A 6000-nucleotide genomic window follows, 5' to 3' on the forward strand; every position below is an offset into this window, starting at 1 on the left:
CTATGAGGTTTATCATTGTAATGTATGGAGAAAAATGTTTATTTGAACTCTCCTCCTCTGCCCGATGCGGGAGAAGGACATATGGCAACTCCACTTGTAGCTAGAAGGAAACCGAGGAAAGAAATAAACATTGAACGCGTACCATTTACCAAGTGCTTGATATGTATTTTACCATTTAGTTCTCCTTCACAAGAGTCTTAGCAGGTAGATATTATTATAACCACTTTGCAGATTAGGGAATTGTAGTCCCTAGATGTCATATGAATTGTCCAGGGGTACGGGACTAGAAATTTGAAGGACTGGGATTTGAACCCAGAAAAGTCTTCTCTTTCCATCACGCTGATCTCTTTAATGAAGAGCCTACTGGAAATCTGCCTCCAGAAAATTTAAGTGACATCTGGATATGTATACCTCACTCCTGCTGAATGTACCCTGAAATAACTTTATTATTCATTTCTCCTCTTTTTCCATGTAATAACCTCCAAAATAGTCGTCATCCCTCCAGTCCCTCTGTGAAGAACCAAAGGTGTACTTGCTGTGTAAAGTACAATTCTCTTCACATCTCTAGCATCTGCTCGCCCATTGAGCTCAGGCTAAAGTCCAAACCTTTTATCCTAGCAGTCAAGACCCTTGATGATTCTGACCCAGTTGTCTTTGCAATCAGTGTCTTTCTCCTACCAGTGGGTCTTCAAACCATCTGGTCTACAAAGATGTTTGCATTGTCAGAAATCTTTTAATTTAAACAGGATCCCTAAACATCTAGGGGTGGCTGTTACTTCTAATTTTTAAATCAACTTTGTTGAAGTACATAGCCCAACCCTCTGTGTGTTGCAAGAACCACTTGTTATTTTGGACTGGAAGAACGGGATGTGGGCTGAATGTGGACCCAGTTAGCCTCACCAGCAGGATTTTAGACTGGAACTTGGGTCTATGAAGTTGTATTCCCTCATAATGCCTGGCTCAGCAACTGGCACCAGCATGTTGTAGCTATTTGACTGACTGACTGACTGATTAAATGAATGAATGAGTAAAAACAGTGGCCCAGTGGTTAAGACCATGAGTTTTGTTGGTTTGTTTTAATATATTTATTTATTTATTTTTGGCTGAGTTGGGTCCTCGTTCCTGCGCGTGGGCTTTTCTCTGGTTGTGGCAAGTGGGGGCTACTCTTCATTGCGGTGCGCGGGCTTCAATAGTTGTGGCTCGCGGGCTTAGTTGCTCCGCGGCATGTGGGATCTTCCCGGACCAGGGCTCAACCACTGTGCCACCGGGGAAGCCTCAGACCACCAGTTTTGAAGCCACAATTGAGTGGGTTTATAGCTTTGAGCAAGTGACTTTCCTTTGCTTATCTTCAGTTTCCTTATCCATAAAATGAAGGTAAGAGTACTACCTATATCGGACATCCCGGGTGGCGCAGTGGTTAAGAATCCGCCTGCCAAGGCAGGGGACATGGGTTTGAGCCCTGGTCTGGGAAGATCCCATGTGCCGTGGAGCGACTAAGCCCGTGCGCCACAACTACTGAAGCCTGCGCGCCTAGAGCCCGTGCTCCGCAACAAGAGAAGCCACCGCAAGGAGAAGTTCACACACTGCAACTAACAGTAGCCCCCGCTTGCCGCAACTAGAGAAAGCCAGCACGCAGCAACAAAGACCCAATGCAGCCAAAAAAAATAAATACATAAATAAATAAAAGAGTAGTACCTATATCATGTGGCTATCACAAGGACTAAATAAATAATGTGAGTAAAGCACCTAGTACAGAGCTGGGTACAGAATTAGGGATCAAAATATGGTAGCTATTGTTCTTATTATAAAAAGTTTAGATGCAGGCTAGGGCCCGTGCAAATCCTATGCAACTGTGGGCACATAACACTGGCATGAACTTGACCTAAGGGTGCTGCAAGCATGCATACACAAGTCACTTATGTTTGGTCAATCAGCAAATAGAACATGAAGCACTTAACAGGAGACAAAGAAAGTACCTGTAATGTTGCTTTGGGGGAGAAGCTTCTGCCTGGGAATCCAAGAGCTTGTGTTCTCAGTCCTACTCTGCCGTGACTCACCTCATGATTTGGGGGCAACTGTTTCCTTTCTTTGGGCTTCAATCTTCCCATCAGAAGGTATTGTTCTAGGTCAGCTACTGACACTGGCTCAGGCTGGCTTGGCTTTCCTTTTATTCTTTCCCTCATCCTGTTGGCCTACCCAGTATTTTATTTTTTTGCTTTTGTTTTATATTTTATTTCTTTGTATCAACAGGGGCACAAGAGAAAAGATCGAAAAGCAGGTTGTCCCTGCTGTCTCAATGCCACCAGCCGCTTCCTTCCCGTGGCTTCAGATGTGATAAAGAAAGCTGTGGCTTTCTGTAGTTTTATCCACAGTTATTTTTTTTTCCAAAATACCACAAATGTACTTTATTTCTTCCCATTCACCTAAAGCAAGTTAATTAATTAATCAAAATAATCAGTGAATTTTCTTTTTTTTTATGCCCAAATCACAGTTTATTATGTTTTCTTTTTAATATCTTTATTGGAGTATAATTGCTTTACAATGTTGTGTTAGTTTCTGCTGTACAACAAGGGAATCAGCTGTATGTACACATAAATCCCCATATCCCCTCCCTCTTGCGTCTCCCTCCCACCCTCCCTATCCCACCCCTCTAGGTGGTCACAAAGCTAACCTCCCTGTGCTATGCAGCAGCTTCCCGGTAGCCGTCCATTTTACCTTTGGTAGTTTATGTATGTCTGCTACTCTCTCACTTTGTCCCAGCTTCCCCTCCTCCCGCCACCCCCCCCCCGCCCGCCCCCCCCCCGCCTCCCCGCCCCCAGCCCCGTGCCCTAAAGTCCGTTCTCTACGTCTGCGTCTTTATTCCTGCCCTGCCACGAGGTTCATCAGAAACATTTTTTTAGATTCCATGTATGCTACACAATATTTAAGAGCAATTTGAACTAGTTGCCAACATATAAAAACTGAGAGCTTTAACATAAAACTTTTGATTTCCAGATTCTCTTAAAAATGAGAAGAGGGAATTCCCTGGCGGTCCAGTGGTTAGGACTCTGCACTTTCACTGCCGAGGGCCGGGGTTCAGTCCCTGGTGGGGAACTAAGATGCCCCAAGCCGCGCAGCGCGGCCAAAAAAAATAGACAGAAGATATGGCAATACAGGACTAGTTGGCTGGAGCTGCACAGCAACTCTCCTCTTGAGATGGAGCGTGCTGCAGTCCCCACCACTCTCCTACTCTCTGTTACCTCCACATTGAGGCCTAAATACAATTGCCATCTATCCTCATACTTTTCATACTTTTGATGTTGTTTTTCTTTTTTTTCTTTGCGCCACACAGCTTGTGGCATCTTAGTTCCCCGACCAGGGATCGAACCCATGCCCCCTGCAGTGGAAGCTCGGAGTTGTAACCGCTGGACCGCCAGGGAATTCCCAGTGACGTTGTTTTTCTTAAATGGAGTTAACAGGAAATTAAAATATCGCTTGTCTTTATCAAATGTGGAGTAATGAAAACTAGTGTGGAGGAAAATTATTTAGTGTCTAAAAACATGACATACAGTGATTATGTGACTCCCTAATGTCATGCTAGAGTATTTCTAATAAACCCACATAAGGGACATCTGACTCTCTGGGGAAGTTTAACTTTGACTAACAATTGACTAGGACTCGGTGATGTTTTATAAATCTGTAAAGTTAGAAGTTAGCTTTTAGGAAACTGATAAGGTGCAATAATTTCTGTATGTCCAATGGAGAAGATAACCCCAAAGGTTATGGTTTTATTATTCTGTAGGGCAGGAAACAGATTTGGATCTAATTTAGTAATTGTATTTCATCATTCCTTTGCCCATAACTATTCTCAAATTCTTTTCAAGCCATCTCTGTCATACTGTTGTTTCCTTTATTAATGATTAAATAAGCTCACTCTTTATTGGTAGGAGAATTACATTTTTAATCTCTTAGTGGCATTAATCTTTTGTCTATTGTGTAAGTTCCAAAGTTTTTTGGTTAGTTATTTGTTGTTAATTTTACTTATAATTTTTTTTAATAAATTTATTTATTTATGGCTGCATTGGGTCTTCATTGTGGTGCACGGGCTTTCTCTTTGCAGCAAGTGGGGGCTACTCTTCGTTGTGGTGCATGGGCTTCTCATTGTGGTGGCTTCTCTTGTTGTGGAGCACGGGCTGTAGGTGCTCAGGCTTCAGTAGTTGTGGCACATGGGCTCAGTAGTTGTGGCTTGCGGGCTCTAGAGCACAGGCTCAGTAGTTGTGGCGCACGGGCTTAGTTGCTCTGTGGCATGTGGGATCTTCCCGGTCCAGGGCTCGAACCCATGTCCCCTGCATTGGCAGGCAGATTTTTAACCACTGCGCCACCAGGGAAGTCCCTACTTATAATTTTTAAATCAAATTTATTGAGGTATAAAGTATATACAGTAAAATCCACACACACACAAGGGGATTAAGTGCACAAGGCTGGTGATTTTTGACAAATGTATACACTTAGGTGACTACCACCCCAATCAAGATATATAGCATGACAATTATATTTTTAACAATTTGAGAATTGATCTATTGATCTTTTAGACTGCAGAGAGAGGGCACTGTGTTTTAAGAAAAGTAAGTGAATATTTATTTGCAGGCAAGAACAACAGTCTTCAATATTCTCTGTGAAAGAAGGCTACAACTTAACATGCACTCAGGAAACATTGTTCTTTTCTGTCTAGTGGATTCCTATACCAGATCATCCCTAAAGACACTTCTAGCTCTGATTTGTAAAGACTCAGCTACTGGTCTCTCAAGGCCTACATACTCCTGCCCCAAAAGGCAGTGAGCAGAGGCTTCTGAGATCATCTCAGGAGAGGGAAACAAACCAGACAGTACATGAGCTACAAACAAACTGGAGATTCTTGGGAAGTGGGGCTTGAAATTTGAACATAGCTGAAGAACACAGGACGACTATAAAACATAACTAATGGCTTTTCTGAGTCAGAATTTCCTGCCTCAAATCCCAAGCAAAAGAAGATCAAGAGAAATAGGGTAGCTTTTCAGCTGCTGAATCCTCTCAGCCAACTCTCCCAGGTAAAATTATTCCAGGAGCTTTGTTCTGCCCCCAGTTTCTTTCCCTTTGAAGTACTGGTTTTCCATTAACCAGGGAGACTTACAAAATCAAACACCCTGTGATCAAACATTTCATAGTCTACAATGGGGTCCAGCTGCTCTCAGGTCAAAGTTGGATTTCTAAGCAGACTAAATGTGCTGCCAAGCAATGTCCGAAATTTCCATTCAAATGCAATTCTACAAATAGGGAGAACTGGAAGCAGGAACGGTGAGGAAGCTGCTACAATACAAATGAGGTGATAGTGGCTTACACTAGAATGATAGAGGCAAGGTGGTGAGAATTGAGTCTGGGAACATTTTTTTTGTTTTTTTTTTTTTTGCGGTACGCGGGCCTCTCACTGCTGTGGCCTCTCTCGTTGTGGAGCACGGGCTCCGGACATGCAGGCTCAGCGGCCATGGCTCACGGGCCCAGCCGCTCCGCGGCATGTGGGATCCTCCCGGACCGGGGCACGAACCCGCATCCCCTGCATTGGCAGGCGGACTCTCAACCACTGCGCCACCAAGGAAGCCCCGAGTCTGGGAACATTTTGAAGGTAGAGCCAAGCAAGGGCAGATGCATTGAATGTGTGCTGTGAGGAAGACTCAAGACAAGGGTGGGGGTTTCCCTGGTGGTGCAGTGGTTGAGAGTCTGCCTGCTAATGCAGGGGACACGGGTTCAAGACCTGGTCTGGGAGGATCCCACATGCCGCGGAGCGACTAGGCCCGTGAGCCACAACTACTGAGCCTGCGCGTCTGGAGCCTGTGCTCCGTAACAAGAGAGGCCGCGATAGTGAGAGGCCCGCGCACCGCGATGAAGAGTGGCCCCCGCTTGCCACAACTAGAGAAAGCCCTCGCACGGAAACGAAGACCCAACACAGCAAAAATAAATAAATAAATAAACTCCTACCCCCCCAAC

The sequence above is a fragment of the Delphinapterus leucas genome, chromosome 11, assembly GCF_059928025.1.
Source record: "Delphinapterus leucas isolate spDelLeu-1000000601 "Yukka" chromosome 11, BTC_Dleu_Yukka2, whole genome shotgun sequence".
Classification (NCBI taxonomy): Eukaryota; Metazoa; Chordata; class Mammalia; order Artiodactyla; family Monodontidae; genus Delphinapterus; species Delphinapterus leucas.